The sequence below is a fragment of the Apus apus genome, chromosome 9, assembly GCF_020740795.1.
Source record: "Apus apus isolate bApuApu2 chromosome 9, bApuApu2.pri.cur, whole genome shotgun sequence".
NCBI classification, from domain to species: domain Eukaryota; kingdom Metazoa; phylum Chordata; class Aves; order Apodiformes; family Apodidae; genus Apus; species Apus apus.
The window spans coordinates 17,686,361-17,709,456 of record NC_067290.1 but is presented as its reverse complement, the minus strand read 5'-3'; the positions used below and the strand labels follow the sequence as shown (position 1 = coordinate 17,709,456).

Genomic DNA, 23,096 nt, shown 5'->3' with positions numbered 1-23,096 from the left:
TGAATCAGCCTATTGACTTCAACAGCACTTAATCATGTGTTTTAGTTCTTCTTTGAAAAGGCTTCATTCCTGAATCATGTCCTCTGTTTTTAACCACTAGACGGTACTTTGTTTTGTGGTAGCAGACAAGCCCAGTCAGATTTCTGACTAAGGTTGCAAGTTTTGACTGCATCACTGGAGAAGTATGCTGATGAATATTCCCTCTCTTATCAAAATCCAAACATTTGCTGCTGCCCTTGAGGTTAAGCTGAGACCGAGTGTCTTGCTGAAATGCAGCTGGTTGGGTGCTGCAGGATACCCTGTGATTTCAGATGCTCATCTTCAGAGTGTTGTGGATGCTGTGGTGGAAACAAACAGGGGTGAAACCAGTGATCTCAAAATACTGCCGAAAGTGTTGATGGTGACTGAACCTGTACATTAAAGCAAGAACCAGTCTCAAAGGTCCGAATTTGGATAGTAACTTGGATGCTGAAGAACATCCTGGAGCCTCACATAGGGCTCTGTTGTGCCAGGGGAGATTTGTAGTCTGTGTTTCGTGCAAGACAGTGGTGGGTTTGTGCATCTTTTTGGGATGTACTAGCTTGTGTCCATACACAAGTCCCTCCTGGTCTTACGAGACAGGTAAGAGTTGCTGAGTACCAGCTGCGGGTTGCAGGGTGTCCAGGCATGGGTGCCAGGGGATCTGGGTGGGTTCTGTCTACAACTGCCACAGCATCGGAAGCACAGGGGACCTGTGCTGCCCTTCCTACTGAGGGAGTTCCCAGGGATTTCTGTTCCAGTCTGTCCCTTATTAAAAGGCAACTCTGGGCCAACCCGTGTGCCTGGTTTGGCATGCAGAGGGGAAAAAAGTCCAGTCCCCCACCCGTTGCTGGGGAGGGGGTGCGTGGGCTTTGCTTTCATACCTAAGAATCATTATATTTCAGCAGAATTTTTTGTCTCACCTTTCTGTGTTTTTACAGCTAAAGCAGTTTTTACTTCTCAACTTTCAACATCTGGAATTCGGTTTCAGTTTATTAAAAAAAAAAAAAAATTCAAAATCCACAGTCTGGATGGAACACCAATGCCTTTGTATTTGCCCCCACAATTTTTACCTTTAATTTTGTATCCTTGGCAAACGCCAGAAGTCCCAAGTAGTTGCATGTTCAGTAGCTGCTGTTTTCTGCTGTGTCTTAGTCTTAACCTTTTTTTTTTTTTAATTATTTTTCCTGTTAGACACTTGTCTAATTGGGGATAATACCAAAATAATTAATCGAATTAAGCATGAGAGCAAAGTGGCTGATGAACAAAGCTGTGTATAGCTGCTGTCTTCTGCAGCGAGGTTGTCTCCCTGTAACTGAGGTTGCTTAATGGGCCTCTTAGACTCTGTTTTTTTTAATTTTATTTTTTTTTAATAAGGTACTGTGTAGATCCCATTGACTTCAATTGTTGATTGGGATGCCTGACAGCCGGGAAATTAAGCCCCTTCTTTGTGACCGAGTTGAAGGCCAGATTTTCAAGGATTTTTGAATGCTTAGCAGCTGTAATTGGTGTTAAGTTTTTAGATTGATTTTTTTTTTTTAAATTTTTGTTTGCTTGTTGTTTGTTGTTTTGGTTTTTTTTTGGAAAAAGTTCAATTCTCATTTGGACATCTAAATAAGGGTGAGAGATTATGATACTTGTAATGACTGATGTTACTGGGATTTGATGAACTTTTTAAGAACCTGGCACGTAATGAGCTAGTTATTTTACTGTCCAAATAAAAGCTTTGTTCTCCTGGATTTCTGCTTTGTTTGTGGACACTGTCTGCAAATTCTGGTCCTGGAGGAGAGACTTCCTTGCTTCTGCCTCATTTTTCTGTGTTTTCTGTAGCAACTGGGGAGGGGAAAGGGGGGGCAAAACGAGTTGAGTAAGTCAGACAACTGTCGAAAAAATGGGGGACATGCAAAATCAAGTGTTCTACTTGCGTAATCTGTTTAACACCAGCAAGGCACAGAGCCTTGTGGGACATGGGAATAAAAGGAACATCTGTGCAGGCCACATGGCATGCTCCGGAGGAGCCCTCTGTCCCAAGCAGCTCCACTCCATTTGTGAATAAAGGCTCCAACCAACATCAAAAAGTTCAGGTGGATCCCAGCTGAAAGGGGAGAACAAATGTTACCTCTGGGTGCAGCGAGGTTCCCCTTGCAAGAAGCTTTCGTGGACTTGTTAAGGATGTTTTGGGTATGTGTTTCTAATGGCAATTTATTTAAAGGAAAAAAAAAAAAAGAAAGAAAAAGAAAAAAAGAAAAAAAAAGGTTATTTATTTTTGGGAAGGTTATATCTGTATTGAAAAATTTTAGGAGATCGCAGAGCATCTCAAGCTACAATCAAATACAGGTGTATGAAGTAGAAATAAGAATATAGATGGTAGGGGTTTTTTTGGGAGTGTTGAGTTTTTTTTATTTCTTCTTTTTTTCTTTTATTTCACATGTCTGTAGACGTCCTGAGATCCCAAGGCTTTCCAGGCTGATCTTACTCCTCTTACTTTGTTGCTGGTGGTGGTGTTTGGTAAACAGCTCCATGGTTAGACAGGACCTCAGGGAGCTGCAGCTGCTCCAGCCCTGCTCCCCCTGGACACTCACTGGAGGGGAGGATAAGCAAGACAGCAGTGCATTTTATTTCCATTTGCAACCTGTGCGAATGCAGCAATTCTTGCAAGCACACATCTAGTTTGGGGCTTTGCATTTTCTAGACAGGCTGTACTGTTTTTAACAGAGTCATATATCAGCAAGCTGGGTAGTCTATATCAAGAAAGCATGTATTTTTTAATATGTAAATAGGAAAGGATGGTGGTTTTATCTTTATTCCAATGTAACCAGGGTGGCAATAACACTTTTTAAATCCCTGTGAAACAGATTGTATACGGCAAAATTAATGTCTCAACTCTCCAAGTATTTTCTCTAAAATATTTGAATTTTTGCATTTATTATGCTGCTTGTTTAAAATAGCGAACGGTATCAGTTGAGCATTCAAAGCTTAATTGGTGGAACACAGATTTATTCTAATTTAAAACAGTCACTTAAAAACAATTTTGTATATATGTATACATGGGCACAACTTTTCATACAGTTGTCTGTTTTGGAGCGGTCTCTTAGGCACTGATGTACAAGTTGAACCTGTTTTCTTTTGTGCAACATGGCTTTGAGAAATCATTAGTTAAAACAGTATTGGGTAGTTGGATTGCAGTTGGTAAACAGCCTAATGCAAGTGAGGCAGGAGATGATTGAAGTTCTGCCTTTGATCAGGCTTTGACATGTGTTGTGCCAAATGCAGTCCCAAGGCGTGTGTGTATCTACATATGTATGTGTATATATGTTGGGGAAAGCTGCTTTAATGGAAATCTGGCCAAATAAAAAAAAAGTGTCCATCAGCAGTTGTCACTGCAGAAGAGCAGCAGCCACCTGCAGTGTCACCTACCCCAGTCTGGGCATTGGTATCTGGAGATGCTTTGGGTCTTGGTACTTGGTATCTTTGGATGCTTTTAGGCTTTTTTAATAACATGTGTTGTTTGTTTCCTCAACCCCTTTCCATCTTGTCCTGCTCTTTGCCATCAGTTCACAAGGACTTTGCCACCGATTTTCTCCTTGAAACTGGGCTCTCTTGGGATGCTGCATCTCCTGGTAGCAGCAGGGTGTTGTGCACCTCACTGTGATGGCTCAGGGGGATTTGCTGCACCAATGAAGCTCTGGTGCAGATACCCTGTGCCTGATCCATATACCAATCCCTGACTTTTTCCAGTGGAGCACAGGAATTTCAGCTACTTTCTTATTTTGCAGCCACCTGCCTTTTTCTCCTACTTCGCCTCTTCTCATTCTCCTGAACACAAGGTTGTGTGTCTGTGAACTGCCAGTGTTGTCTTGCCTGTTGCAGAGAGCTCACCTGTGCCTGGGCAGTCCTTTGCATGGAGTGGCATTTCCAGCCTGTACCACCCCTGGCACTGCTGCAGAGTTAGACACTGTGCAGTTTCTCATGTCACAGCATAAACTAGACTGGAATGGAATAGAATAGAATATTTTCCATTTGGAGGGACCTGAGGTGATCATCTTGTCCATCTCCCTGCCCACTCCAGGGCTGAGGCTCAGCTGCTTCTCATAGGACATTCCTCCCAGCCCTTTCCCCAGCTTTGTTGCCCTAAACTCTTGACAGCTCCTGGTTTGCTTCAAGTGCTGCAGCCAGCTTTGCATCTTGGTGTATGAAATGCTCTTGGTGGCTTCAAAAGCCCTGGGAGCAGCTGGACACAAGGCTGGAGAGGAGCAAAGAAGGCTGGAAGCATTGGGGAAAGGTGAGGATGGTAGGGCTGTCTTTATGCTGATGAGATGAAGTCCATAGTAGTCTGCCAGATAATGAGTTGTGTGCCTCTGCCTTTGAGATTTAAATAGTGAAATATTAAAACTTGTCTTTCAAATCTGTTCAATATTATTAAGATTAATTTTTGTTGGGGGCAAATTAATAGGTTTCCTATTCTGATTAATACAGTGATAATAAAAATGTTGTGATTGCTGGAATTAATGAAACCCAGATTCCTGTTTCGAGGTTTGATTGACTTTGTACTTCACTTACACTAAAGCTGCTGCATCTCATCGCTCCTTATTTAGCCTTTGGAGATCTTGTATGGGAGCAAGGCAGCACAGGAGGAGGTTTGCATTGGGGTTGCATCGAAGAATGTGTTAGGGGAGACGTTTGTCAAAGAGTGGTCAAGAGTTTTGCTCACGTTGCAGCTTTATTCAAGTTTCTCTGTCTTTAACCCAGCAGGCTATTCTTGTGAAACGTGTAGAAGAGGAGTGTCCAACTCAAATGTGTGGGTGCATCAATAAAAGCTTCAATTTGTCAATGGCAGATCGAACTCAAGTGCGTGGGTAGATCATTAAAGGCTTCAGTTTATCAGAACCTATTATCTGTTCCTCTCCCTCCTCCACCCTTCCCCTCAGCACTATGTGTGGTTTCCCCAGGCTCATCAGCATTGAGGTCTATGGAAGTGCCTGAGCTGCCTCTGTGCCCCTGGGCTGCCCTGGGCTCCCTCCTGGCAGACAGCCGCTGTGCTGGGCTCAGCCTGGAGCTGGCAGAGTGCCTGTGAGCCAGCTCCAGGCTGCTGGAAACAACTGATCAAATGATTTTGGAGGTCTCCGGTGGTGCAAGCCTGAGCCTTAATGCCATGAGAATTCATGTTTTTGGGAGCTCTCTGCTCCCATTAATCCCAAAGGATTCAAAAGACGCAGGTGGGGCTGAGCACAGAAAGTTCTTGGTGATCGCATAAGCCTTATTTCTTTGGGAAACTTGGCTGAAAAGATGTTTTGTGGAGTGCTGTGGTGAGGTCAGTTTTTGAAGGTGTAAGAAAAATCTTTTTTACCAGTGGTACCATCAGAGTTCAGGCCAGGCTGGGCTGGGCTGTCTTTACCTATTCTTGTTCCTTGTGTAGAAGCTCTCCTAGCCAGAGAAGTACCTGGGTTTTGTCTTACGAAATTTTATACAGTCGTTGTTGAGACAGAAAATTCCAGATGTTCCTCAAGAAGGCTGTAGTGGGTTGCCAAAATAATTAACACCATGAGGTGAATTTGGAGGTGGCAGTTTTTGACACTGCCAAAGCGCTGGTAGATGTGGAAAGGCTGGGAGCAGTGGCCATGATGGGGATGTTACAGAGGGAGAGGACTGGGGAATGAAGACGTCAGAAGCACCATGTGATTTTTGCTCTCAGGACATTTTCGTCTGTTGCAAAGTTTGTTTTCTCCCTTGAGGTTTCTTGCTGCAGGTCCCAGTTATTTAGTGGTCCAGGGAGCTGAGACTCTCCTGGGTGTTGCTGCATCTGTTAGGGCAGCAAGTGCCCTGCTCCAGCTTGGGCAGGCACCAGAGCAGCTCTTGAAATCCCATGTGGTTTCATGGGTGTGATGTTCGCGCAGAACAGCCCCAGGAATACCTCTATCCTATTTCTGAATGTGAGTTTTTCTCCAATGTGGATACTTTGCCAGTGAAGAAATTATACATCTTATTTTAGAAAAAACCCTTATTAGTAAAATGAATGTTTCATTTGTGCAGAGAGAAGCTTCCTCTGAGCTAAGCTTAAGCTCAATCTGTGTTACTAATAGCTGGGGACAAAAAACCCCATACTAATTGGTATTTCTTAACTGATGTTTGCAAATTTTGCCTTCTAACCCTGAACATCAAATATTTTTTATGTGTGTTTTTCCTTATCTTGGAGGAAAGATTATTGCTAACAAGAGATTCTGCATTTAGTTGAGGTTTTATCAGGATGCAGTGAGTGAAGGCAGGGAGTAAATATTTCAGAAATTCAAAGACTGTTGCATTTTGATATTGCGAAGTAGGTTAAAGTATCTGGATTTTGTGCACAGTGCCTTGTTTTTGAGCAGGATATGGATTTGGATGGTGACACATTTTGGTATTTAGAAGGAACATAAGCTTGCCTGTCAGAGGAGCACGTTGCAAATGCAAAATGAATGTGTCTTTAAAAACCTTTCTTAATATTGTAAGTTTCAGTGTTATTTAAAGCCAAATAAAGTCTGTTGTGTGTGTGAGAGAGTAATGTTTGATACGTAAAGATACTCCTGTAATGCTCCCCCACTTCCCACCGTTATAACCACCTTTGCTTTTAAGGGAAAATGGTAGGCTTTGTTAAGATTCTGAGTGAAGTTTTTAAACATCTTTTTGTCTTTCAGTGTCCTGAGAACATTTTTTCTGAGTGACTTCAGCTTCCAGACACCTTTGCCATGATAAGGGTTTCGATCCTTTCCTGTATTTGCCCTGAGTCATGAGTGAATACGTGTGATGCCTGCAAGTAAAACTGGTGAGTTGTCAAACACGGATTTGTGGTAACTCTTGCTTATTCTTTCTGTAAATCTCTTTTTCCTTCACTTTGCCCTCCCTTTCTTACATGGTGGGGTTTCTGTTTCTTCTGTTTGTTTTGTCTGTATTTAAACTCAATTCATCACCATTCTTTTAAAAAATGAATAAAAATTATCTTCATTGAAATGAAATAGTGATATTTCATATTATCAATACAGAAAAAATACTCCCTTTCTTCTTTGCATCCCCTCAAATCCTGTGAGCTTTGAGGTCTTTGGTGCTGAAACTGGAGTTCAGTGATGCAGACAAAGTTACCGCCTTGCAGATAGACAGGGTCTAAACGTGCTTATGTGGGCAATTCATGTCATGATTAAATATGGATATGAAGAGGTCTCCTCTCCATCGTTTGTTGGATGACGGACTCTCAAAGGAACCCTTGCCAACAAATAACTAGCTCCACCGTTTGTTGCACTTGCCTCCCAGTGACAAAATGGTGTCACTGGTACCCAGGAGAGCTGTCTCTTTGCTTGTGCTTGCCCTGTTCAGCGTAGTGTTGGTGCCCAGCCTGGAGGAGCACCGGGACAAAGCCTTTAACAGTCAATGTTGGTCAGGGAGCACTTGGTCAAGCTTGAGAAGTTGGTGTGGGGTGACTCCTTCTCTGGTAACTGGCAGTTGCCATTTCCCTGTGGTGTTAGCCAGCCAAGAAGTCTGTTGGTCCCTTTTGTGCCAAGTGAGTGGTGGTCATGCCTTCCCTGCTCTCCCTGTCCCCAGCAGCCTGGCACAGGGAGCCTCCTGGTGCCCTCTCCTTTATCTGCCTGCTCCTGATTGCCTCTCTTCTTTAGTAACTGGGGTGAGAGGAGGGGCAATACTTCTTCACTGATCAGAAGACTTAAGAGGTTGGGAAAACAGGAATCATGTGATTTTACATGAAAACTGGAAGGTCTATGTAAGAAATCTTTCAAAATGAGGAAATCTTCATAATTAAATTGTGTAGGAAATGGGAGCACAAATTGTTTTTTAAAATAAATTCAGGTTTCTATTCTATATTATCCCTCAGTGTGTTAGAAAGTGCATTTCAATTCAAATATTACAAAACCCAAGAAATTCACACATCAGTGAATTGTGATTTTTTTTATTTTTTTTTCTTAATGTTTCTATTTTTTTCCTTTTTTTTTTTTTTCCAGAGGTAGCATAATTACCATGTCATTTAGCAAAGATTATAATAATAGTTCAGTTTTTACCGACTGGTGTAGTAAACAGTTGAATAAACCCATATGGCAGCTCAAAGTGTGCATGCAGGAGAGGGAATTTTACCATTTCCTTAATGTCTGAATTACCAGCCTCACTGATATGACTGAGATCCCCAAACAGGGACCAATTCCAGACTTCTCCAGTGATGCAAATATTTCTCACTGCTCTGTCACTTATGAATCAATTGATTTTTAATCATGGTAGTTAGGTAATTAATTATTTCTTTGTGCCTATGAAGTATGCATGGAAACACTTGGGGTTATGTGCAAGGTACAAAGCTCTATTTAAAGCAGCCTGTGCATTTGCCTAACATTCCTTTAATAACTGTAAATAATGCCTGGAGTCCCAGTCTTACTATCCAAGTCACTATGAAAGATTGAGGCTGCTCTAAGGCTGGCATAGGTGAAATATGACAACACAGGGTGTTATAATAGAGCTGTGGCACTGCCTGTCGTGGGACTTTGTGCCTGGTCTCAGGGCTGGCAAATGGAACTACCAGAGTGTTTTGAAGCATCTCCATGACCTAACAGGTTCAGTTAGAGAGGTGTGGAGCTGTAGCCAACCAACATCTGGAGTAAGGCCATAGTGTTTGAGTGGTGTGCCCTCTGGATAGCTTCAGAATTAAAAAATAAAAGCACTGAGAAGAAGGATTATTAACTGTCTCCAAATGCTGGCTCAAGCAAAGAAAAAGACTCAAGCTGTTCCTCCCAAGATTCACTTACTTCCAGTTACTTAAAAATTTTCATGTCACATAATATCTGTAAAATACCTTCTGAATGCATTAGACTCTCACAGTTCTTAGAAAATATTGCAAAATACCAATATGAAATGACCAAGCAGGGAGCAGTCCCACTGGAAAGGAGCAGTTGGCCAAAACTGGTGCTTGTGTTCACTTAACCCTGATGGATGACCAGCCCTCCACCATAATTCTATCAAGAGATGGTAAGTTGCCTAGCAATGTGCTGACTGCAGAGGGTATGTGTTGAGCTAATTCAGTTTTTGTTCTCGTTTTCCTTGAGAGTTCAGCTTAAAGGAGTGATCCTTTCTCTGGCTGCAGCAAGAGCCACTTCTCGGCGGTCTCTCTTGTTCCCCACTTGAGTGTCCCTGGTGATGGCAGGAATTCATTCACCGCTCTACGTGTTTTAGAAGTTTCCAGCTTATTGAGTAACCAAATGTGGTTTCTGCTGATTGTGTTGACTGAGTACGTAGGGCCTTTCAAAGAGGCAAGAGTTTCATTTAAGGCAGAGCATTTAGTTGTATACCATTTTATGGCAGGCAAAGGTCATCTAGGGTAAGCAGCCAGAACAGTGAATTGTCTCGTTGCAGCACCTGGGAAAATGAGACAGAAAGATACGGTAAAAGATTTTAACAAATTGCTCATTGTTACAAATTTTTGAAGTAGAGGAACTAGTGCTGTGTACGTTTTTAAATTGGAGATAACCATGCTTGTACAATAAATTGAGTTAAGAACAGAACAAATCAAAATAATGGGGTGGTACTAAAAGCCTGGCTGTGCAGTGAGCCGTTGGTGGGGCTGGGCACCCTGCACGCTGAGCAAACGCAGTGTTAGAAACCTGCTGTGTCCCTGCATGGCCAGGGGCATTCCTGCCAAGCTTCCGGGTCACCTTTTCCTGAAGGGAGGGCCCCTCCTGCCGACGTTCTCTCCTCTGGTGGACAAGCTCCTGGTTACACGGAGGCTTTCAGCTGCCCATGCTGCTTCCTGGGATAGTGAGGAGCAAAAGCTGAAGCAGCTCCTCTGTAGCTGTGGAGCAGGAGCGGGCTCCCCCAGGTCAGGGGTTGTGCTAACGCAGATGTGCTGGAGGGATGGGGGAAGTGGGACAAAGCTCCGGGAGCTGAGCCCTGTGTCCCTGGGCAGTTGCACAGCAGGAGAGGCAGCAGCAGCCCGGAGGTGGCACTTCTGTTCTCACAGGATCTCCCTTGTTTCTTAAAGCATCAGTGGCTACAGAAAGGCTTTGTTTGTCTGAAACTTTTCTGTCCAACTTTCTCTGTGGCGGGGAGCAGGAGAGAAGAAGTAATTTTAACAATTTAATATACTACATAATGTGTTTTATAAGCTGGTGTGAATGCTCCTAAGTATTTTGGTCTTTTTTCATAACACAATGAACCTAATATTGGTAAAAATACAGATGATCTCTGCCACCATAAAAAGAGGTTAGATTTAATAAACAGTTATGAATGTTGGCAGCTGCCTATCAGATTGTATAACATCGGCTATAGCACATGAAGACAGTGTCAACTTACATTTTATCTCAGAAGTATTTTCAAAGCATTTATTTTGCTTTCTCTTGAGTCCTTAACCTAATTCAAGTTATATAATTGGCGGAATATTTTTCCACACCGTTAATTGGCTGGGTGCCAGCGTGGAAACCATTGTCTGACTTGATGATGATCAGGAATTAACATGACATTTGCGTGGTGGTAATGGAATACATTAGTAATGTAATTCATGACTGTAAGAAAGAGACCATCATCTCCCACCTCTGATCAGCAGGAGGGGCTGGGAGGATGATGAAATGCTCCCAGCAGGCACCTCACAGCAATGGCTGGCCAATCTCGATGTCAAATTTAGTTTTAAATTCTTCAGACAAAGCTGTAATGCTTACCAATTAATTACTACAAATGTCAATTAAAAATCTACCAAATAATACAGTAAGATTAAATTTCAATTAAAAAAATTACATTTAACAGGGAAGATACAACATTATTTTAATGAATTCTGCTGAAGGTGACAGTTTATCTAGATATATTTATACCGTGTAGGTGGATCTAAATTCAGTGGATGATGTTAACTATGTTACTGCATGTACATATTAGTTTTGAAAATCATTTCCACTTTGGCTGTGTCCTGGAGGACATGGGGCATCAAGGGGCATTTCTTGTCACCAGGAGAAAAGGCAATTTCATGCCTTCTAAGTACAGAAATCTCACACCTAAGACAAGGGCTTTGTTATAGACTTCTATTCTGGTCCAATTAATGGCATTTTTCATTGCTTTATGCTTGTGAAATCAAATACAGAGTTTTTGTTGTGATGGTAGAAAAAGCCCTGACTTTGCTATGACTATAATGATTTACTTGGGACAATTTTTCAACTAATCTGTTTTATCATACGAAACAATATCCCTTAATTCAATAAATCACTTAAAAGAAAAAGATTCTACTGTGTGACAGTGGTGGACTGTAAGCTTTTATCTGCAAGGCTTCACCCTGGCTTGGTAAATATTTTGCGTGCATGATTAAAACCCCTTAGCTGATACTTTAAATGCTTTTAGGTGTGTTTTGAACCAGAAGTGGCAGAGCAGAGTTGCCAGAGAGTGTGATTAAGTTATGAGTTTGTGCTCATCACAAGTATATGCACAACAAACTTTTGCAGAACACCAGCACCTCATTGGATGCATAGTATTAACTGTGCTAAGATGGTTTTGTAGTTGGAGTTTTGAATTGCAGCAACTCTGTTTTTATTGAACAAGGCAGTTCTTAGCTGCTGGAGATGGAGCTGCTGGTGCTTTGGGAAGGGGTGAGAGCCTGCACTCACTGGCATGTTTGCAGGGGCAGTGTTGGGGTGTGCATCCATCTGTCCTCGGTGTTAAAGCCTATGTGAGCTAAGGTCTCTAAATATTATCTGAAGAATACTTTCTCAGCTTCCTCAAGGTTTTTTTTTTTTCCATGAGCTTTTATTATGTTTTCACACCATCACCTTTAAAATAGGTAAGAGGGAAGACATAATTGAAGAAACAGATTTTGTGTGTCAAGCCAGCACTGAGAAAAGTCCCTCTCAGGGACCCCTGGCTCCTTTTTCTTGGCACTGCTGTGTCTGGAGCCATTGAATTCCAGCGAGTTTTAACTTTAAATGAAATATAAAAAGCCACAATGTGCACACAGAAAATCAGAGAAGCCAAACAACTACTCATGGCAGGTTAAAGTAATGATAAACTCTTTAGTAGACAGGCTTTGCCAGTCCCCTGGTTGCTGTTCAGGCTTTGCCTGTTGGTGGGTGAATGGCACGGGCGTGATCTCTCACTGCTGCTATTCAGATACCTTTGAGTATTGGTAACATCTTTACAGGATCATTCCTGCTTCGTGCTATTATCTGATAAAGCTATCAGCAGCAGGAGAAAGGGACAGCCTTTTCTTTTCCATAAGGGCCTCAGAAAATGGATGCTGTGGAAGTGTAAGAGTCACTGAAATGTTTTCTCACCAGTCCTCACAGATGGCAAGGTGATGGAGAGGAAGGCAGAGCAAGGCAGACTCATTTCCTCACCAGTGGCCAGAAAGCTTTAAACAAGGAGGCATGGAGGGAAGAGTGGGGCCAAATAACATCTTTCTGTTAGGAGGTAATGGCATGAGGAGGTTGTGGGTTTCGGGCACCCACTGGCCAGGCAATTAAGTGGCAGCTGGAGCTGCTGCTCTTAAAAAAACATCTTCCCAGGGGATTTCAACTCTGCACAGGAACTGTCATTTTCTGATTTGAACCCTGAGATTAAGATCTTACTCTGGTTGTTGTTTGAGAAGTGGTGTATGTGGTACAGTAGGAGCTGAGAACCTTCTGTAGCCCAATCATTGGTGCATTGGGGTGTCCCACGTGAAGCTTGTGACCAACCCAAGCTCTTGGGGTGGTGGCTGGTCTCCTAAGTTCTTACAGGTTTAGATTTCTGCCTTTGAGGGAGAGTGCTTTTCTCTTTCTGTAAGAGTTGGCCAAACATCTTGAAGGAGGTCTGTTTTTAACTTAGGGTGGAAAATTTATATCTCTTTGGGTTATTTTGTTGATTTTTTTTTTTTTTTTCATTAATGCAGAGTTATACAAGCTCTGTTACATCGAGGGAAAACTGAGCTGGAGGAGGAAACTTGAATAAGCTGCCCTTGTATTGCAACTGTATTTCCAGCTTTCATCCACTGATTTACATCCCATCTGAAGTAAAAATACCCAGACCTCAGCAGTTTGTTTGCCTTTGCTTATATCACTCTGGGGCAACCCGAAGAGATGTGAAAACTGGTCTCACTCTGACATTTGCATGAGCTGCAAGGCAGGGTGAGAGGAGACAGACGCTGCGCGAAGTGGAAAGGCAGCAGGGTTTATTAAGTCTTCGCCGTACCGTCGTTTATAATATTTAGACAAAAGCAAACATCTCCAGGGAGGGCTTATGAAATGAGAGACTGGAGAAAGCTATCCAATATGATGGCAGACCCTTTGGGTGGTTGTGGGGTGGTGGGATGATGGCGGCAGGGAGGGGGTTACAAGGGTTGTCACAGGGAGTATGTGTACAGTGGGGTCCTGAAGAGCTGCTTTTGCAGGAGAACGTGGACTTTGAATACTTGTGTAGGATAAAGTCCTTATATTGTCATCATGATAATACTCCTGGGGGAAATAGCCTGTAATACTCTTTGTCTTCATTAATACTCCTTCCCAGCAGAGCCTTAAGAGATCATTCTCGCTTTCAGATATACAAGGAAACAGAATACAGAGTTGTTTGTCATGAAAACCCCATTTATGTACAGCAGCTGTAAAATCCCAGATGCTGAGTGTAGAGGGAGGTTGCTCTGTCATGGGCAGGTAAAGGGGAGAGTCAACTATAAAACTGAGTGTTAACTGCCTCTCGACAGGGGTGTGGTGGTTGTGTCTTCAAACAGCTTCAAGAGGCTCCCTTGCCATGCCTTTATGGATTTTGTTCTTCCAAGCTAGGTAATGTATATGTTTGAGCAAGGAGGCAAATATATATATATATATGAAAGGAAGACTTTTGCTCTAGAAACATATAAATCATTGTGTTTTACAGCATGGCTCAGGACTGTAGTGCAGAACATCTGAAGTGTTTGTGGTCCTTTTGTTGTGCAGGAGGTGGTGTGGGACTGGGTCTGCTCTTTACATCTTGCAGTCGTTCAGTGTCCCCTTGACTCTGGGGCAGCAGGATGTGACCCTCACAGAAAGACAGTGTTTGGGGGCTGGATACCTATTGTTTTCAGCAGAGCTTTACTGGATCTAGTAAGGTTGCTGCCCCTCCTGCTCAGACCAAAAGTGACTACAGCTGAAAAAAGACAGACAAAATTATCAACTGAAAAAGCCAATGCCAAGCCCATTATTTTACTCTTGAAAAAACATATTGCTTCTCAGCCTTTTTTTTTTTTTCCCACATGGAGTGAATCTTTGGGATATTAATGTTTTGCTGTCATGTTTGTTTAACATTTTTTTTGACAATGCCTTTTTTAGGGTCAAAGCCTGACGTTTTTCTCCATGTGTTTCAGCTAGGCAAAACTCCCAGTGTCTCAACGGGGCCTCTTCCAAAATAAGTTAAGACTTAATTCTTCTCAACTAAATTGAGAATTTCATCTGAATACACAGAGAAAAGGTCCAGGCTTTGTGGGTTTTTTTAAATTACTTTTTTTTTTTATTTATTTAAATACCATCAAGCAATGTCCTGCTGAACAGCTAAGTTGCTGTGGGCAGGCTGGCTCTTGCCTGGGAATTTGGTGAGCAGAGCCCTCCATGATGGCTTGGTGCTTACCTAATGCCTTGGACCACCATGATGGCTTGGTCCCCTGCCTTCCTGCCCAGCCCTGCCTCATCCCTTGCTTTGCCCAGACCAACTCAAGCCCTTGGGCACAGCTTGGTGAGATAGATGGTGTCATTTGCAGAGATTTGGCCTTACCTTGGAATGTCCATGTTTTTGTGGGTTTAAGTCAAACGTTAATACTACTTCAGTATAGTGTTTTTGTGGTTTAATGCTCTTCCAGTTTTTTTACAGTGTTTCTTTTAAATTCTGTCACTGAAGTGTATGAGAGTTGACAAGTGTAAATATGTAGTTAGACAATTTCAAAAGTGTATTATTTACTGATCGACCATAATGGCTCCAAAGGAGCCATTATACTCAATCATATCATGTCACTCTGTGGCACTTATTATGATGGTAATATGGATATGCATATTATATTTTTTTTTAAAGCATGAGAAGTGTTATTGTGCATGTGTAAAAGCTGCTTTTAATTGTCAGTAATGCTCTGAGCTTTTCATAATATCGAGAATTTAAACCACCTATGGCTACAAGCCTGCAAGTCATAGCAGCAAAAATCCATGTCGAGGGCAGGATGGAAAAAGCCACAGTTGATATTTACAGCAGTGTGACCATGTATCTCCTTAATAGGGCTCTTTTATAGCTTTATTAGATCTGAGGGCAACCTAGAACCCTAACCTGAGAGCTTGGCAGGTAAAAGCTTTCCATTTTATCTCTGCAGCTTTCATCTGCTCCTGTAAGCTCTCCCTGACTTCCTAATTGTGTTTGCGACATTAGCAAATGGCTGGTCTGAAAATACCATGCAGTGCAAGTCATGTTAATTCAGTGATCTTTTTTCTTAAGGTGTCACAGAAGATGTCTTTTTGTAGCGCTGGGGTAGAGAAAGAAGGGGAAAAGGCAGAATGAGAACATTGAACCATGTAAAATAAAAGAAAGAGACAAGCAGAGAGCTGGGAGTGCTAAATATGCTTCAGCCTTTCAGGAGAGCTGGTTTCAGTAGAGAAAGAGGTAAGAGAGTGTAAGCAGTAGCTTGCTTGCTAGAAAATGTCTTTTGTGGAAAAGATGGGAGGAGAGTTTGAGTTTTAATGACTAGAGATGAGGAGCTAAGGTGGGAATCTGGCATGGGGTGCAGCAAATCGGTTGTGGAGCAGTAATTAGAGAGAGGAGGAGGAATCAGAAGTGTTTCTTAACTTAGAAACGAGGATGTGACTGGCTGCTGGCTGTTGCTACTCAGAGGTAGGTAAAGAAGAAAGGAATCTTTTGGGCAAAGTCTTCCCTGGAAAAGACAGGTGCCAAGGTGAAATCCAGTTGTGGTTGTATAAGAGAAATGTAGAAGAGGATAAGCCAATGTTAACAAAGAGCTCTCCACCCCATTGGGCAGGGCAGTGGCAGATCTGCAGGGCTGGTCCAGGGGCTGAACCTCCCTGTGAATGTCAATGGGAGAGGTTCTCCTTGTGGGGCCTGGGCAGGAGAAGCCAAGAAGGTCATTGCTGATTGTCTTTTTATTTCAATGGCAGAGTGTCAAAGCAGATAACTGCTTTGTCTTTTCTGTTCAGGCTTCAAGACTACTTCTGCTTTGTTTCACTGTTATCAAAGGAGTTTTTTGCTCTGATCTGTGTGAAATTAGGGGAATTACTGAGTTACAATTTCCCCCCCTTATTCTAAAGAACCTTTTGTTGAAAATGCATTTGGCTTTAAATATAGAAGATTAACCATAAGATGGTAGAGTGAGCCAATTTTGAGTAGTTTAGGAGTGGAAGGACACATACAAATAACTGCAGATCTTGAATGGATGACAGTCAGATTTCCTTGCAATGGTTTTTAAATGAATAAAAACAAGTGTCTTTTAGCCAACTCTGGAGTAATTCTAATTTGTCTCTTTCTGAAATTGTATTAAAACCATTTGCCCTCTTTTGAAATAATGAAGAAGCATAAAAGGAAGTAAATATGCTCTTATTATTTCTGTCCTTGACCTACATAAATGAGTGTGTATTCAGTCTCAGGATTAAGTCTTGTATTTGTGAAAAGGCTAGGACAAGTTACATTGAATTATTTCTTTTGAGGTACTTCCTACTTAGAAAGTTACTTGTTGAAGTCTCATCACCCAAAATATGAAATATCGGTGCTATTTCTACTGGGATCATTAGGTTAATATTCCAAAGGAATTGTATGACTGTTCATTTGTATAAGAGGATGGGATTTTTGAAGCTACAATGCATTTGTACACACACACTCACTAGGACACAACACTTGTTGATGATTCAGAGGAGGAGTAGAGTAATTCAGCTCTTGGACTGCCTCACGTGTGATTGGCTTCCTTTCTGGGGGACTTATTTTAGGGAAAAATCAATGTCAACTGAAAAACATTCCATTCTGAAAAGACAAAAATTCCCCTACTTGTGAAAATGTGTCTTGGCAGCTGATTTAACTTATGATACAAGATTTAACACTTTTCACTAAACATGAATATTTACCATGGCAACAGCTACGTTACGGGCCACATGTTGGAGACTTGCATGTTGTTGCAGGAACTTGTAGCTCACCACATTTAGCCGAGTCCTTGTTCCCACTGGCAGAAGGAGCCCACTCCTGCAGCTGTTTTAGGCCTGGACCTCCTGGTGGGGTCAGTGGTGTCCCACGTGCCTCTAGCAAGGAGCAACTCATTGCTCCATTGGGAGTTTGCTGGTGGGTGGCACCATGGTGCTACATATAGACAAAACACTTGATGACAGAAAAACCTAATAAAGAGCATGCATTGGCCTCAGATTTGGCTTTCGCATGGAGGGCTTGGGAGAGCTTTCTAAAAGTCTCACTTCTCCAGACTCTGTTTCTCCCTCCCCATCACCTCCCAGACACAGGCAGATCAGTAACAGGTCTGCTGTGTCCTCTGGCCGATCTGCCCTCTGCCCTGCCCCCCTCCTACTGTCTCAACTCCTTGTCACCTTTCATTTGCAGTGTGGCAGCTTTTCAGGCAACGTTAATTGAATCATGCTCATCAGGGGCTTAATAAAAGCATGATGGTCAGGACAGGGCCCTGGCAGCCCTGATGACAAGTGGGATGTGAGGCTGGGGCTGTGCTGGTGCACTGGAAGCGATGGTCTGGCTCTTCTGCATGGGCAGAAAGTTTGTGGCTTCGGAGTTGTGAGAAGAGCAACCAAGGCAAGCAAAGTAAATGATGGCTTCAGATGATTTAGGTTGCAGGTAAGTGGTTGTTTCTTTCCTGAAAGAGGACTAGATAATCAGGCAATAAAACCATAAATCCTAGCTACGAGGACAAGGTGGGAAACAGTAGGAAGATTTAACTGTATAGGTAATCACAAACATCTGCAGGTATCTTGAGTAGAAGCAGTTTTCTTTTTTTAATTTTATGGGTTGAGAAGAATATAAATGTACTTGCTTTAACACAAAGCTAGCGAAAGGTTAGCCAGAAGCCCCTTTTCCCAGAGATGGAAGCTCTCTGTTCAAATGTTTCTTGTACCTTTCTCTGAAGTGTCTGGTCTTGGCCATCTGTAAGGAAAAAGCATTGGTCTGGAGGGACTCAGACCTTTCCTCTTCTGGGCACTGATGGGAACTTTGCCCTTTTTCTGTCATTTAAAATACCCCAATTTATATTAAACCAGTTATGCAAAGCAAAAGCTAAGCGTGCAACCAGGAGCATAGCCTGTGCTGGGCCTAGTGCTGGTGTGGTGATGGTTGGGCTGGGTGGATACTTGTCCCCCTCCATCTGCACTGAGCTGCGATGGCATGGGGGGGCCCTGCCCAGCTGGTGCTGCTGGTACCATGGTCCCTTGGTGCAGGTGCTGCTCTCAGCTATGAGGTTGGTTTAAATCTTGGCCTTTACTTGGTGTGAATTTGCCTAGCTGCACTGATCCAGGACTTAAATGATTTGCTTCTCTTTTTAGTGTCATGTCTTTTAAAGGTGTTCTCTTTCTTTCCATTTTGTGTTAAATTAAAATTAAATCGTTCTGCTTTGTAGATCTAATAGTGTACAAATACATCTATTTTTTAATCCTTTTAGCCTCTGTATATGTGACTAAGAAAAAAGCAACAGAGTAGGGGCCTCTGATTTTTGTTTTATTTGAGTCAAATACCCTATTGGGATTTCAATTATAAGTGAACGTTACACTTGTTTGTTACTAAGGTGACTACAGTGTCAAGGTTATGTGGATGTTGTAGTATTACAAATGCAAAGATAATGCAAAAAAGAAAAATAGTTGTGTTGGCTAAATTCATCCTATTCCTATAGCATAAAGTTGCACACTGTCCTACATTTCAATTCTCGTTCTATTAAATTACCTGTTTAATAATTTGAATCCACTGTTATTTTTATATTATATTGCAAATGTGTGACTGTGAGGTTATTTTTAAGATATATTTATTAAGGGAATGAATACAATAAGACAAGTCATTGCAGCCCACGTACAGTTCCTTGACTTCTCATTTTATGATATTTCAATTGCATATGATTACTGAATGTAAGTTTTAACTTTTATGGGGCTTCGTTAGAGATGCAGCTGTGTAGAGAGAAATTCAATAGAATTTGATTTTTTTTTTTTAGAGCTCTAAAAGTGTAGTGAGTTGGAGCAACTTGATGGAGCATAATTTCAAGCTTCCTACTTTGAGCTTGGATGCTCAGTTGCAGGGCATTCAGGGGCTTAGTTGTGCTGCAGTAGAAATTTGCTGCTGATGACCTGAGGAAGGGCATTAGCAGGAGGTCTCTGTGTTTGGGGTGTGGGAGATAAGAGCATCTCAAATCAAAGGGATTTTGCCTTTTTTTCAGGGTAGGATACAGAGAAGAAGGTGTTGTCCTCAGTTAGGGCCAGGACTAGCATGAAATGCTTTTTGCTCCCATGTGAAACAAGGTTCTGGTGGAGAAATACGACATCTGTGAATCTGTGGCATTCTTTTCTAATTGAGAATCTAAGTAAAATGAACTCCCCAAAAGCCAATATTGAAAGTCATCTTAGTGAGCAAGTGCTGAGAAAACAATTTTTGGGGCACATCGAGAGAAATTATGTAGTAAACAAGTAAATCTACCCTGTGGTCAAATGCTGTAGTGCTTTGTGTGAATACTGAGTGGGAGCATACACCATCAAGTATAGTTTTGTTGCATAATTTATTAGCATCTTGTGTTTCCTTTTAATGTATAGGTATTTAAACATCTATAACTGAACAATCATGTCTCTTAGTAGAAGGAACCCCATATCTAGAACTAATTGTAGCATTAGCTGGTTATGGAAAACTTGTTTCATGATACCGACTATGTATTTCCAAACACCGGTTTCTCATACGGTTGCAGTCCAAGATCCAAGGCAAAAGCATCCTTCTCGGAACGTAAGAAGAAGTATTTTTATCCTCAAATTTTACTCAGTGATTCTCAGCCTTTGAGGTGCTGATGCCTTGCTGCTGATGGCTTCTCTGACTAGGGACAAGCCTTGTGGGGAGGAAAAGCTGAATTTGCCTTGTCTCAGACCATGAACTGGCAGTTTATCGGGAGTCCGGTCCTTGCCTGTGGGGAGTGGAGAGGAGGGACAGGCAGTGGCACTGTGTCTGAGCAGAGCATGGGGGGGTTGGTTTCGTTCTGCCCTTAGAATATCATCTCCAGAGAAATGGTATTCCTGGGCTGTGCTGACTCCCACAACAAGGAAAAACAGATCAAAAGCAATGAAGCAGACAATTACATAATGAAAAACAATAAAATGCATCTTCTAATATGTACTGGTAGTGACCATATGGCTTTATTGTAAAAACTCAATGTGATTACAATTCCAGGTATTGTGCTGTGTGATAAACTCCGGGAAAAAGTGAGGAACAACTTAGAAGGAGAAGACTTCTTGTTTAATAGAAACCGCAGACTTTAAAGTGACACACAGCAGAGAATAAATGTCCATCATCTATCAAATTAAGTTTGAATGGTTTAGGTCACACTAGACAAACACTTCTCACCCTAAAACCTTCTTCTCATCTTCATTAATCAACAACACCTTAAGCTTGTAGCCCTCTTCTTCTTTTCCACTCTCTCAAAAAATAATAATCTACTTGATGCCTACAAATCACTCCTGGCTGGCATGCGTTAGGCGAGTTATGAGCCGTGGCTGCTGCTGCTCCCCTCGGCACTGCCTCCTGTGCAGGGAGAAGAGGGTTGGAAGTTTGTGAAGAGGCTGAGGAGGGGGAAGTGCTGCAGAGATGGTGGTTGTAGGCATGGCAGGTGGTGAGCAGAAAAGAGGGGAGAGAGGTGAGAGGAAAATGTAACTGGCAATGAAGATTCCTGTATGGCACATCCCTTTCTTGAACTGTGCTGTGCAGTTGGTGCAGTGCCTCTCATTTCTTGCAGGGATGTGCAGGGGTGTGGAGCTGTGTGAGGCCGCACAGCCCAGACCTGCGGGTGGCAAAGAACACACCCTCTAAGGGTGGTGGTGCTGCATGTGTAAATCCCAATGGCCAGGTTTGGGGCTTTAAGACAGAAAGGCAGACCTCCATGGCCAGGCTGGAGAGGTTTGTTCTCTTCTGCAGCTCCCTCAAGGTGGCCCAGGCTGCCCTGGTGGGTGCTCAGACCCAGAAATTCATCTTTCATTTGCTTTCCTAATCTGCAGGCTCATCTACATCATCATGCTTTGTTTGTTTTTTTTTCTGCTGCCCCCTCTGATGTCCTCAGCTGTGCCGTGCACGAGCCATTCAATCCCCTTTTCCTGGTGGGAAACTACCTCGCTTACATTAATCCTTCTCCAAAACCTCCTTATTCTAATGCTTATCCTTTTCCAATATATGTGACTTCTCTTGGATTAACTTCCCAGTTTTTCCCCTTGCATTGCTTGCCTGCTGCTTCCGCACCAGTTCTTTTTTTTTCTCTTTCAAATAAACTTTTCTGGCTCCCTCCCCAGCTGCCTGGAAGTGATTTGTTCAGCAGCTCAGTCCCCTGGTTTTCAAAGGCCACAGACTGTTTTCCCTCGTTTTCTACCTTCCATCTTTCTTTCTGTCATTCTCGGAAACAGTCTGACAGACATGGCTTCTTCACAACCACCAATTAATGTTAATCTGTGTGACTGTAATGGGCACAGTTAGCAGAAAAGATCTGTTTGAAGGTAGAATTTTCTGTGAGTGGAAATTTTTGTAAAACTGTCAAGGAGAACTTGTTGGGGGGAGAGAAGTCCATGTTTTAATTGCAGTATGGAAGTTGTTTTTTTCCCCACCTCCATTTTAAGTGTTGCTTCGTGCTTTATTCATCCGACCTGTAATTGCTGTTGTCTGACAGTTATTATTTAGATTTTGGATGTATGTAGCTAGGAAAAATGCTGTTCTGCAAAGGTGTTTCTTGACCAAACGTGGGGTTTGGAGGATGTCACCATCCATGGTGATGTGGTCCAGCATTGGGGAGCATGGGGCTCTTTCACCCACCCAGCTCATCACTGGCATTTTGCAGTCACTGTCCCGTTCTCTGTATCCCCTTGAGGTATTTTGAAGGGAGCTTTGGCTATCATTACTCTTTGAAATGCTGCACAGAGATATGAAATGGTTAGGGTTTGGTGGTGGAGTGGGTCCTCATCCCTTGCTGGGCAAGGGGGACCTGCAAACCCACAGCCTCATTAACGGGGGAAGGAGGATTCACTCGTTTGTGGGAGCTGTTCACACACCATGGAGTATCACGAGGTAAGCCAATTTCCTACCCCAGTACCTTCCTCTTTTCCACTTCTCTCCTTCACAGTTTGAAAACCATAAATCACTTATTTGAAATGTATTTAAGGAGAAGAATATTTTCTCCTGCATTCCTAGTTTATGCTTTGTAGCGAGTACAGTTGGGATCATTCATGTGCTAAAGCAAGAGAAATACTCTTCTTTGACACAGTATCTTCATTTTAGCCAGTTTCCTCTTTTAATCAGTTCTTAGATAATGAGTTTTTAGATGCTGCTCATTCTGCCACAAAAAGAAAATGCAAACCAGGGTGTTTTAATGTTATTTATAACTGATGTTTACATAATTGGTTGAACTGCTGTGTTCACACTGACATTTTGCCATTGTAGACCTGTCTCTCCTCTCTTTTAAAGTACATTAGTAGTGATGGGAAGTGCAGAGGTGGTGCTGGGATCCTGGTTGTGCAGAGCATCTCCCTGTCAGGATGAGGGCTTCTCCCACCTCACAGTATCTGCCACCTCAGGCAGACTTACCAACAGGTGTCCTTGCCCTGTATTCTTAGGGACACTTACTGAAACCTCATTATATGATACAAGTTCTTCAAGAAGTTTTACCTCTACCAGGCCTTAAAACTGCAATTTTTGCATGTAAAGCTTTTTGCATGTGGCCCTTCAGGTCTGTATGAGATTGAGTCATTTGCTGCTCTAGAAATTCTCTTTTGTGAATTGACACGATGTCATAAAGGGGACTTGCTCATCCGACCTGGAATTGCTGTTGCCTGAGGTACTTAAGTTTTTTTTATTTTGGGTGTATGTAATTAGGAAAAATGCTGCTCTGCAAAGATGTTTCTTGACAAAAAAAAAAAAAGTTCTGGTGA

General features: G+C 42.4%; 1 protein-coding gene across 3 annotated transcripts in view; it reads left to right on the top strand.

Moving 5' to 3' along the window:
* The window catches only part of FOXP1 (forkhead box P1), a 380,894-nt gene that overhangs the window by 39,392 nt on the left and 318,406 nt on the right, over nucleotides 1–23,096 (top strand). For all 3 annotated transcript variants that reach the window (XM_051627372.1, XM_051627371.1, XM_051627369.1), the window contains exon 2: nucleotides 6,687–6,814. The gene's annotated coding sequence lies outside the window, so the exon portion shown is untranslated. The remainder of the gene's footprint in view (nucleotides 1–6,686; nucleotides 6,815–23,096) is intronic.